General features: G+C 38.2%; 1 long non-coding RNA gene across 1 annotated transcript; it reads left to right on the forward strand.

Annotated features, from left to right (window-relative positions):
• The first annotated feature begins 7878 nt into the window (after positions 1-7878).
• On the forward strand, positions 7879-12713 carry LOC150004208 (uncharacterized). Its single transcript, XR_016512278.1, has 3 exons — positions 7879-8071; positions 11924-12044; positions 12599-12713. It is a non-coding gene; the product is annotated as an uncharacterized LOC150004208 (long non-coding RNA).
• Positions 12714-12932: the final 219 nt, after the last annotated feature.

Here is a 12932-nt window from a genome sequence, read left to right on the forward strand (position 1 = left end):
TGTCACTCCCGAGTTGGACTGCACAGCCATTCTCGGCGGTGCAGATAGACTCTTAAGAAGCTACACCATCGTCTCTCGAGACGGACGGCTGCCGACGACTCTCTTGCTAAACATTGTGTTGTTCCAAATTGTTTTTTAACCCTCTTGCTCCATTAGTCACATGTCTGAAAGTGCATAGAATATCCTCTTAAGCAAGAGTGTGATTCAAACTTTCACTACTTGCCTGCAAAAGACCTTTGACATGCCGCATCCTTGAGGAGGCAGGTGGGGTTGAGACTAGACCAAATAGTGGCAGAACACCTTTGTGAACATGGAGTTTGCTCCTGAGTTCAAGGCTGGGTGAATCTGAAGGGTGGAGCAGCCCGCTGGGCTCCACAAAAAGTAGAAGGGACTGTAATGTTGGGGGGAAATTAAACAGAAAGTGAAGGAGTCAACCTGTGGTTGCTGCCAAGTTTCTCCTCCTCTTTTCCTACAGTAAATTTGGAATCTGCTCTTATCTCTTTGACCCCACCTTCCAAATCTTTACTGGAGTCTGTATTTGTTCTTTGCATGCAATGCATTACATTCCAACTCAAACTCTAAGCCAATGTCTGGACCATAAATCTGGCCATACTACAAACCGTCCAGTTCATAAAGCCCCCCCTCAAAATCCTACAATGATACCCAATTGTTTTCTCAAATGCTTCATCAAGCTTCTCTGAAAAGCTTTTTCTTGTATTTTCAAACCTGGATATCTTACCTATTCTCTCCACATTACTCATCAAAGTTATTAGTCTCCCCAATAAACAGGCCTCTGTAGGCTTACTATGAAATAATGGGTTGAATCAGGGAAAAAATGTTTAAAAATTACTATATAATTCAAAAGCACTGAGTTGATGGCCCTGGAAGCAAGATCAAACATAATAGCTATCACAATAAAATTATTGGAGTTGAACTAATAGACACTTCAGAGTGGGTGTTCAAAATGGTAATTTTTAAGAGTTTAAAATATTACTTTTTTATTTTATGACTTATAAGAAACAGATGAGCATTGTAGAAAAATCAGAATAAATATATTAAGATAAAAGAAAACAATAAAAATTACCTATAACCCCACCACTGGACTGCTGATGTTTTTGAGGCATATTCTTCAGGACTTCATATTAATATATTTTACAGTTATGTATGCAAACCCATGTGACAAGACATCCTGTGTAAGCCAGAGCTAAGATACAGATATGTTTAGTATTATGCTATCAGGTGTCACCCCTGCCCATTTCCAGCTCTTTACAAATATATATATTTGCTTCTACATGATTCACATTGGAGACTGGGAAGATTTATGGGAATGGAATGCAAGATATGTCCAAATGTGGGGTCCAGATATATATAGTTATGTCCAGCAAACGATGTGTCTGTGTTTGGAGTGTTGCTCTTCCAATTAGGAATCAAATATCAAAGGAGAGTTATGAGAAACAATTTATTTTAAACAATGAGTTTATTGGGCCAAACTTAGAAACACAGACTGAAGGATAAAGTCATGATGCTGGTTTCAAGGTGCAGCTATAATTTCAATTCCCACCCATCCTTCTCCCAGTGCCCCAAGTTAAGTGAACTCTGGAGAAGAAGACACAGATGAAGCAAGAGTAAGAGCTTAAAATTCAAGATTCCAAACAATCTTGTAGTAGGACTCTTTTAACTGATCATAAAAAGACAATCAAGAAGTTAGGAACACTCAGGCATTGGTAGTAGTTGTTCTTACTGGAACCTCCACTGACTGTTCAAACATACATGTGCTCATATGCACACGATACTGAATGTACTCTATAATCTGTTTTTGAAAATATAGTATACTATGATCATCCAATCATGTCAGTAAATATAGTTCTATATCATCATTTTAAATGGTTTCAGAATATTGATTTTACCGTAAGTTATTTATAAACAGTGTTTCAAGATCATCCTTGTAGCTAAATCTTTGGGTGTATGCTAAATTATTTCATCAGGATGAATTCCTAGCAATGAGATTGTGGGTTACATGAAATACACATATTTAAGACCTGTGATATAAACCATACATATATTTTCTACCCTCTAGAGAGATTAAACTAACTTACTCCTACCAGCACTGAATAAAAGTGACAGATAAAATGTTATTTTTTAAATTCATGCTGACATCCTAGATAGACTAATCCCTTCCCTTTCCTAGAATCACTACCCATTGTAGATAACATAAAGGTGTTAAACTAAATGAACCTGTTCACAGTTTGCAGTGTTCAGCCCATCTTAGACCAATATGGCAGAACTACCCCACGTGTCAATCTTTAACCACAGATAATTTTGTCCCTCTTCACTCGGCAAGCCCATATCTAACTTGGCTACTCTCAGTACAGTTTTTGAGTACTGTATTTCCCTCCTTTTTAATATTATGTTGCTGAGATAATCTCCTTCCCTGATATATCATTTTACTTTCCCTCAGATCTTCTCTTGTTCGGCATCTCCATCCCACATTTCCAATCTCTCTGAGTATGTTGGCTTCAAGTGTTGGAATTCATTCACATTTGAGCCATTTTAAATTAATGTGCCAAATAAAAATTCCTGGGGCACTATCATTACTAACAATTCCCCAACACTACACATCCATCTTTTTTTTTTGCTCCTGATTTTTTCCTGTGAACTCATTTCTGATTTCATCAGTATCCTCTATTCTTGTTGTCCCTGTTCTACTCAATTTTATGAATGCATTTCTAAGCAAATCAGTCATTTAAAAGGGGACTGAAGAATACACTATGAAACTCAAACTTGTTGTTTTATCACTGAACAAAAGTTTTAAAGAATTTCAGGTGCTACACAGGAATTAAAAATTAGCACTATTATACATTAGTAAGTATAAATTAATATGTTTCTATATAAACATGTAGCAAAATTTTAAAAAATATTTTGTGTACGCAATTCTCTCTCTCTGAATTAATCTGAAGAAAATAATTGAGTATATAAAGATTATGTAAAAGTGTGTTTATCATAGCTCTATAAGTTTATAAGTAAAATAGAATGTTCAATAATAGGAAGTTGTTTAAATAAGATGCCATATGCATGTGGAAACATATATAGCTATTAAAAATGAAGGCAAATGGTATTTATATTAATGAAAAAACATAGATAATATGTTAATAAAAATGGCAGGTTGCAGAATAATTGGCATAGTGTGATCACATCTCAGTAATAAAGACGTTTGTATTTATAAAATCAAAGTTAAAAAAAAGGCTGGATACCAATTCAACTGGTATGCATGCTCAGCAAAAGAGAGTAGGGGACCAGAGAGAAGTGTTGGGGACACTTGTGCCTAGAGTAGAAAAAGGAGAAGTTATGACCAAAGGCCATGGTCAGCCTATGTCTCAGTATGATCCCTGTAAAGAGGGGTCATTCCCTCCAATTATGAAACTTTGAGTGTGATGGGAGTGAACCTGGAAGGACAGCATCCTGGGCAGTTTGGCCACAAAAAGCAGTGAGAGTAGGCCATTGGGTTGCAAAAATATAAAGGCCTCTTAAGAAATTGACACAACAGCATTTCCTTCTTTTTTTATTGAAAGTAAGTAACATAACCATTATGAAGTGAGGTACAGAGGAAATGCACGTTACTTCTTTAGTGGGGTGTGGTGGTTAGGTAAAGTCAAATTTCCAAGGGTGTGGCTTTAAAGGGTAAAGAATTTAGATCATTATTACAATCTAACACACCTGTACTTTCTCATAATTTAGACAATAATCACATAATATTTGTGTAGTCATTCCCATTAAAATACATGGTGTGATGATCAAGTGGGACTTATACCTGGGATGCAACATTGGTACAATATCTGCAAATCAATTAACATGATACATCACATAAATAAAATGAAGGGTAAAAATCATATGATCATGTCATCAGGTGCAGAAAAAGCACTTTACAAAATTTAGTACCCATTTATGATAAAAACTCTCAGCAAAGTTGGAATAGAAATAACATACCTCAACATAATAAAGACCATATAAGACAAACCCACATGTAATATTATACACAACTGAGAAAAACTAAAAATGTTTCCTTAAGATCAAGAACCAGACAGGGATGTCTGCTTTCACCACTCTTATTCAACATAGCACTAAGTCTTAGCCACAGCAATCACACAAGAAGAAATAAAATGCATCCAAAATGGAAAAGAAGAAGAAAAGCTGTTATTATGATACTGTAAATAGAGAACCCTAAAGATTCCATCAAAAACTATTAGAACTGGTAAATGAATTCAGTAATATTAAGAAATTGGTTGCATTTTTAATACACCAATAATGAACTATCAGAAAGGGAAACTAAGAAAACAATATCATTTCCAATTGCATCAAAAAATAAACAAATACCTAGGAATACATCTAACCAAGGAGGTGAAAGATGTGTACTCAGATAACTTTAGGGCACTAAAAAAGAAATTGAAGAAGATACAGATGGAAGCACAGACCATCTTCATGGACTGGGAGAATTAACATCAGTAAAATATCCACACTACCCAAAGCAATATAGATTCAATGCAATTCCCATCAAAATACTAATGGTATTTTTCACGGAACTAAAACAAATAATCCAGAAATTTATATGAAACTACAAAGGATCTCAAATAGTCACAGCTATCTCAAGAAATAAGAACAAAGTTAGAGGTATCACACTACCTGATATCAAAATATACTCCAAGGCTATAGTGATCAAAGAGTATGGTACTGGCACAAAAACAGCCATGTAGATCAATAGAATAGAACAGAGAAAGCCCATGTCTATATGATTAATTAAATTATGACATAGTCAACAAGAACATACAATGGAGGAAAGAAATTCTATTCAATAAATGGTGTTGGGATAGTTGGACAGACACATACAAAAAAAAATGAAACTGTCCACCTTCTTATACCATATATAAAAATAAACTCAAAATAGATTAGACTTCAATGTAAGATGCAAAACCATAAAACTCCTAGAAGAAAACATAGGCAGTAAAAATCTCTGACATTACTCTTAGCAGTATTTTTTTTATATCTCCTCAGGCAGGGATTACATCAAACTAAAAAAATTTGCATAGCAAATGAAACCATCAACAAAATGAAAAAACAACCTCTGAATGTGAGAACATATTTGCCAATAATACAGTTAATAAGGGGTTAATATTCAAAATTTATAAAGAACTCATACAACTCAACACCCCGTCCCCAAGAAACAATTCAATTGAAAAATGGACAGAGGACCTGAATAGGTACTTCTCCAAAGAGAACAAACATGTGGCTAATAGACATACAAAAAAAATACTGTGTCACTAATCATCAGAAAAATGCAAATTAAAATCACAATGAAAGAACACCTCTCACCTCTCAGGGTGGCTATTACCAATAACTCAACAAACTACAAATGTTGATGAGTATGTTGGAGAAAAGGGAATTCTCATATATTGTTGGTGGGAATGCAGATTGTTACAGCCACTTTGGAAAACAGTATGGCGGGTACTAAGAAAAAAATTAAAAATGGAACTGCTTATGACCCAGTGATTTCACTTCTGTATATATATCTTAAAAAAACCTGAAACACTAATTCAAAAAGATATATGTACCTCATGTTCATTGCAATGTTATTTATAAAAGTCAAGATATGGAAGTAACCCAAATGTCCATCAATAGACAAGTTGTTAAAAAAGCTGTGGTACATATATATAATAGAATATTACTTGGCCATAAAAAGAAGGAAATATTACCATTTGAAACATCATAAGTGGACATAAGGGATATTCTGCTAAGTGAAATAAGTCAAACAGAGAAGGACAAATACTATATGATATCACTTATATGTGGAACCCAAAGAACAAAATAAACAAATGAAATATAAACAGACTGATAGATACAGAGAATAGACTGATGGTCTCCAGATGGGAGGAATGTTGGGAACTGGGTGAAAAAAGTGAAGGGATTAAGGACTATGGATTGGTAGTTACAAAACAGTCATGAGGTTGTAAAATACAGCACAGGGAATACGGTCAATAATAACTATGTGATATTGCGATACCTATGTACAATGCCAGATGGGTACTTGAAATATCAGAAGTAACACTTTCTAAAGTATATGATTGTCTAACCACTATACTGTACACCTGAAACTAATACAAAATAATATGAAATATAAATTATAATTGAAAAAAATAAATAAAATAAAATATACATGGTGTGATACTTTGTTACCCTAATGGCCACCAAAGAACCATGTCTCCTAGTGTTTATGCTTGTATTAGTTTGCTAGGGCTGCTGTGACAAAGTACCACAAACTGGGTGGCTTGAAACAAAAAATTTATTCTCTCACAATTCTGGAGGCCAGAGGTCTGAAATCAAAGTCTTTTGGCAGGGACATGCTTCCTCTGACGGCTCTAGGAGAGGATCCTTCCTGCCTCTTCAATCTTCTGGTAGTCCCAGGTGTTCTCTGGCTTGTGGCAGGCAGCACTACCCCAATCTCTGTCTTCACATGGCCTTTTCCTCTGTGTCTGTGTGACTTATCCTCTTATAAGAATACCCATCATATTGGTTTAGAAGCACACTCTTCTCCAGTACAATCTCATCTTAACTTGACTATTATCTTTAAAGACTCTATTTCCAAATGACGCCACATTCTGTTATACTGATTGTTAGGATTTCAACCTTTCTTTTGGGGGGGGGACACAATTCGGCCTATAATGATGTCCTTATGTAGTCAACTTCCTCATTGATCCTGGGCCGTGTGACTTGCTCTGGCCCACAAGATAGAAATAAACTTGACATAGAAGAAGTGTGAAGACTACTTGGACACTGCCACCACTCTGGGAGGAGGCCTGGTGAAGCAGGTGTCCCAGCTGAGATCAACCAAAACTCAAGCTGAATTCAGTCACCTGAGTGAAGCCAGGTGAAATCACAGTTGCCCAGGCAAATCAAGAAATGGTGAAAAATTATAAATTATAGCTTTATAGGAGCTACTGAGTTTTGAGATGACAATAGTAAATAACTGATACAGATAGTTACTGAGTTTCCCTACATTCTAAGCCCAGTAAGGTCTGATGTTTCCCAACCCACCAGTTCTATATAATCATTACTTTAATTGGAATTGAAAAGAACTTTAGAGATAATCCAGTCTTATTTCCTTATTTCAAAGATTTTTTTTTTTAATTGAGACTCAGGAGCTGAAGTAATACACCTGATACCATGCTGCTGTAGAGGCAGGCATCAGACTCCTGACTGGTTCTGTGCTCTTTCAACATTATCACGAGGTCACATGCTCGAATATGAAACTACTACTCTGAGGGTGGGGCTGGCTCATGGTCACACAGCTATTTAGTGTCAATATCAGGGCTAGAAATCAGGTTTCCTAACTCCCCATCTAGAATTCTCTTCCTTTTGGGGGATGGCGAGCATACCGTGTGTGTCTTTACTCACACATTTAACTGATTATTGTCCTATGAAGTGTTTATCTTTGTGCCAGAGTGGGGTACAGAGGGAAAAAGATACCATCCCTTATCTTTCCTAGCTCTGAAGCCTCTTTCTCTTCCTTTTTTTCTCTTCCTCCTTAGTCCCCCAGCCTTGGAAATATGAGTAAGAATTCCTACCCCTCCCCATCAGCCACCACTTCATGCAGGATGGATTAATGAGGTTATGTCTCCAAAGAACTTTGAGTTCCTTGGAAGAAAGGCATTAACATGCAAAGTGGTGGTTGTTATTGCGATTACTTCACTGAGTAGGGTTTCACAGCTGTCCTGATGGAAAAGGGGCCAACAAAACAGAATGCCAGTTTCCCCCAGCAGAGGAGCAGCTGGAATAGATTATAAATGAGACCTGTGTGCCCAGCTCTCTTTTTCGTCAAAGCCCATCAGCCTTTCTCAATGCCCAGCTCTCCCCTTGACAGCCCAGAAAACTCCCTGAGCCAGACAGGTGTGGGCAAGGGCACCATCTAGCTCCACGTGGATAAGCCTGCTTGGCAGGGGCAGCAAAACACTATATTCTGAAATGGGGCCAACCCATTACCAGTGCTCAGTAATGCAATGGATTTCTCCAGTGGTGATTTGGGGTAAGTAAAACATTCTCATTGCTCAAACTTCCCTCCACTTTATAGGGCAGGAGGGACAGGGGAAGGAGAGGGAAGAGGGTGTGCAGACTCAGGCAAATGTCACACTGCCAGGATCAGAGCACCTCTACCCACCTTTTCTTCTTCCTTTCTCCCTTCTTTCTCCCTTTTTCCTCTGCCATCTCTCTCTAACCCTCCCGCCCTTTCTGTGTCACCTTTTTTTTCTCCCTCTCTCCCTTTGTCCCTCTGTCCCTCCCTCCCTGTCTTCCCTTCATTTAACATGTGTGTATTTAATATTCTGTGGGGCAGCCTGTTTCGTCCCAGAGATATAATGGAAAACAAGTTGTAGTCCTTTTCTTCAGAGTTGCCCATCTTGGTACAAGAGTAGTGGTGATGAGTATGACAAACGGACAGAAAATCACATTCTGTAACACATTCCAAAACTAATTTGGCAAGATTAGGAGCCACATCAGCCTGGTTTTGAAGGCATCTTTGATGACCTCTATAGGATCAATAGAAGACTATCAGGTTAAGTGAAAGGCAAGTAGGGGGGTATTCTAAGCAGCCATAGTCCCATTGGTTCTGCAATAGTTCAAAAAGTATAAATGGTGTGTGTGTGTGTGTGTGTGTGTGCATATATAAAAGAAAAACAGAATATGAGCATCGTAATAGTATTATGCTGTGATGATAATATTATTTATGCATTTATTGAACACTTGTTATGTGTTAGACACTACTAAAAGCTTTAAATACATTACCTTATTTAATCCTCACAACAATTTTATAGAGCAAGCCCCATTACTATGTTTATTTTACTGAAGATGAAACTGAGGCCCAAGGAAGTTAAGTGACTTGCTGAAAGTCACAGAATTAGTAAGTAGAAGAGTCAAGTTTACACCTCGATAGCTTCACTTCAGACCCCATACCAATAACCCAGCAGTCCCTTTCATGCAGAGACCATCTCTATATGTAACTTAGCTCTGTCTAGATTCAACATTCTTTTAAAGAGTAGGTTTAAAGTAGCAAGACATAAAACTAAAAAATATACTTCCCCAAGCCTAGGAAATGTGGATTCTCTAGTACATTGGGTAAGCAAAATGAAATTTTCTTCTGATCCAATAACTCATGCATACATACACTTAGGGACAGTTTGGACCTTTTTAGTTATAGCTTGCATTTCAGTTGTCAAACTTTTTCTAACCCTTTTGTCTTATCTCTCTAACTGAACAGTAAGTCCCTTGGTGGTCAGAGACTTGTGTCTTTCTTTTTTAATGTTTGTCCTTTTCATTACCCACACCCACTCTCTACCTTGTGCTCCCAGAGTGTCTGGCTGTGCCTTTATCAAAGGATTTGTCATAGCAGGATTTGAGTTAGTTATGTGAAAATGTCATACAAACATTTAAAAAAATATTTTATGTATTTATTTTTAGATAGAAGGAAAGAAGGCGGAGAAACAGTGATGGTTGCCTCTCACATGCCCCCTGACAGGGGACCTGGCCCTCAACTAGGCATGTGCCCTGACCGGGAATCAAACCAGTGGCCTTTTGGTTTGCAGGCCAGCACTCAATCCACTGAGCCACACCAGCCTAAACAAAAAATTTTAAAGATTTTCTTTCTTTATTTTTAGAGAGAGGGGAAGGGAGGGAGAAAAAAAGGGAGAGAAACATTGCTGTGAGAGAGAAACATCCATCGGGCTCCTCTCATACGTGCTCTATCTGGGGACCAAACCCACAACCCAGGCAGTGCCCTGACTGGGGATCAAACTGGTGACCTTTTGCTTTGTGGGATGATGCTCAACCAACTGAACCACACCAGTCAGGGTTCATATAAATTCTTGAGGACATTTTGGCAGGGGCACATAATAGATTTCCAGCAAACGCTTTTAGACTTGAAAACAGAAGGCATGTGGTAAAAGTTCAGGGCTGCTGGCAAACCAAACCCAAATCAAAGGCTCTCAGCCTGCTTGTGTATCTTCTTCAACGTCCTGTGTGCTTCCATCCTCTCAGCTCTCTGAGCCCATCCTCCTCTTCCCGCCGCTGTGCAGCCATCCCGTGCTACACAGCAACCCCCCCCCCTTTTTTTTTTAATCCCCTTGCCCAGAACCCTCAGTTATAGATTTCTCTTGGGGGATTATCCAATTTGGAAACTTTTAAAATATGATGAAGATTTCAAATACCAATAAAAGTGTTTTGCTTTGTTTCAGATTTGTTTGTGTGTGTTTATTAATGCCAACTGTCCTGTTCAATGTACTCTGATAATCTGACTTGCCTATTTTCCTTGGTGCTTTCTACTTAAAAGTTCCTTGTTGATATAGACAATAAAGATAACTTATTTAATAAAAATGTGAGTGTTATTGATCCCTTAAATCTAGCATGGGATTAGGCTCAGACTCTTTTATACATTTGCTCATTAGCATTTAACAACACCAGTATGAGGTGGGCACTCATGTCCACACTACAGATGAAGAATTACAGATTGGGGGTTACAAGTGATTTTTAAATGGAATGCTGATATTCACATAGGTCTAGTTTACTAGTGCTCTTAAAAATTCTACTCTTTTGCCTCCTCTTATTGACCTAGAATCTCTGATTTCTCAAAGCACTCAGGGTTGGTCTCATTTACCTCCCACATACAGAGGAGGAAACTGCTGGGCATGTGTAGGTGATATGCCTAAGATTGCAGAGACTGTTGGGCATGGATTCTGTTTGTGGGTGATGCCCCCCTATTCATGCCTGTTTTGAATAATGAGGTCAAAGAGGGTAGGAATCCAGTTGTTTCCTCTTGCTTTATACAGATGTGGGTCACGTTCAAGTGACAGAAGTAAACAGATAATTTAAGTATGTCTGGGCTCTGTAAAAATTAGCTGCAAAAACAGTGTCTGTCTTTCTCAATTCACCAGACGGTCACAGAGTGAGGCAGGGTGAGAGGGTTGGCCTACCCAAGCCACAGATCTCCACATCTTTCAGTGGTTACTTTATATTGTCCCCCAAACATATGTAACCAAATTGTCATTTGCCAGCACTCCTCCAACCTTTCTTCCATGTGTGGCATTTCCTCTGGAGCAAGCTGAGCTCAAAGAGGAGGGACCTGGCAGGCTGCCTGTTGGTTATTCAACCCCACAAAAATAAAGAAATACAGAACTAGGACTTGGCATCTGGTTGGATTCTATCCATTATAAACTAAAATTATTTCAGAAGGAATCTTCCTTTTTTTATTCTTTTTTTCCCGTTTACCTAAAACCTGACATGGACTTTGTAGACGCATCAGGACCTCTCTGAGCTCCACATAGTGTTCAGGTAAAAGGCAGTGTTGGGAGTGGGGCAGGTGTGAGGTGAGGACACTTGAGGTGGACACCTCAGCCACCACTTCCAGCACATGGCCTTGGCCAGTGACCTCACTTCCTCATGCAGATTCAGCCCATTGAGACCATTCAATGTGGTAAATTCTTTAAAGCATCTATCACAGGGTTTAGTTCATGGAAGGCACTTAATGTTAATTCCAATTCCCCATTTGTTCACAATATTTATGATGATTCTGATGAATTATTTTGTCATATATATGTCATATATGTGTATATATATGACATATATACATCATATATATGTGTGTATATATATATACCATGTTTCTCCCAAAATAAGAGAGTTTCTTATATTAACTTTTGCCCCTAAAGACACACTAGGTCTTATTTTCAGGGGATGTCTTATTTTTTCATGAACAAGAATTCACATTTATTGTTGAACAAAAAATCAACATTTATTAACATACTGTAGTCACGTCATCACAAACATCAGCATAACCAGCCAAACTCTGAATTCCATCAAGAATTTCTTGTGACTCTATTTCCATGTACAGCAAACGCGGCGGCTGCGGTGGCGGGCCTCTTCCAGCTCACCCGTGCACAGCGGTCCTCGGAGCAGCGGCTGGAGGGTTCTCCCTTTCATGTTCTCCGGGCAGCAGATGCCTCCCACACAAGGTAAGGCCTATCTAAATGACCTGCTAACACTAATATATGGTGTGGAGGGAGCTGTAACAATGACTACTGCTAGGTCTTATTCTCAGGTGAGGCCTTATATCTCTAAGCTCAAAAAAAAAAAAATTGCACTAGGTCTTATTTTGGGGGGATGTCTTATTTTCCGGAAAACAAGGTATGTATAAAATCTTGGGTATTTTTCTGCTTTGTCACTACCCAGATCTTTGTTCATGGATATCTCACTTGCCTAAAATGGAGTGGTCAGTAAGAGTTTGGACTCTGGAGCAAATTGCCAACATTCGAATTCCTACTCCATCACTGCCTGGTTGTGTGACCTTGGAAAAAATCACTTAAACTCACTGTGACTCAGTCACTCATCTTTAAAATAATACTGACATCACAAAATTGTTTTGAGGATTTGAAGAGTTAATCCACATAACTGCTGATAATATTGTCTGGCAAATACAAGTGCTCAATAATCATTAACTATTATTCTTTCTTTTTCTTTTAAGAAATTTTTTAAAATTTATTTATTTGTTTGGTTATTTTATTTTCAGAGAGGGGAAAGGAGAAAGAGAGGGAGAGAAACATCACTGTGTGGTTGCCTCTCACCCGCGCCCCCGACTGGGGACCTGACGTGCAACCTAGGCATGTGCCCTGACTGGGAACCGAACCAGCAACACTTGGCTTGCAGGCCGACACTCAATCCACTGAGCCACAGCAGCCAAGGTTACTATTATTCTTTCTTAACTTGTCTTTGCCTCTGCTTTTTCATGTTCTATCTGAAAAAAATAAACAATAAAATTCATATTTTCTGCATTTCTCTTGTATAGTTTTTGTGGAGAAAGTAGGCAGTTATAGAGGACCTACTATGTGAAGGTACAAGTAACT

The sequence above is a fragment of the Furipterus horrens genome, unplaced genomic scaffold (assembly GCF_987537825.1).
Source record: "Furipterus horrens unplaced genomic scaffold, mFurHor1.1.pri manual_scaffold_7, whole genome shotgun sequence".
In the NCBI taxonomy this organism is placed as follows: domain Eukaryota; kingdom Metazoa; phylum Chordata; class Mammalia; order Chiroptera; family Furipteridae; genus Furipterus; species Furipterus horrens.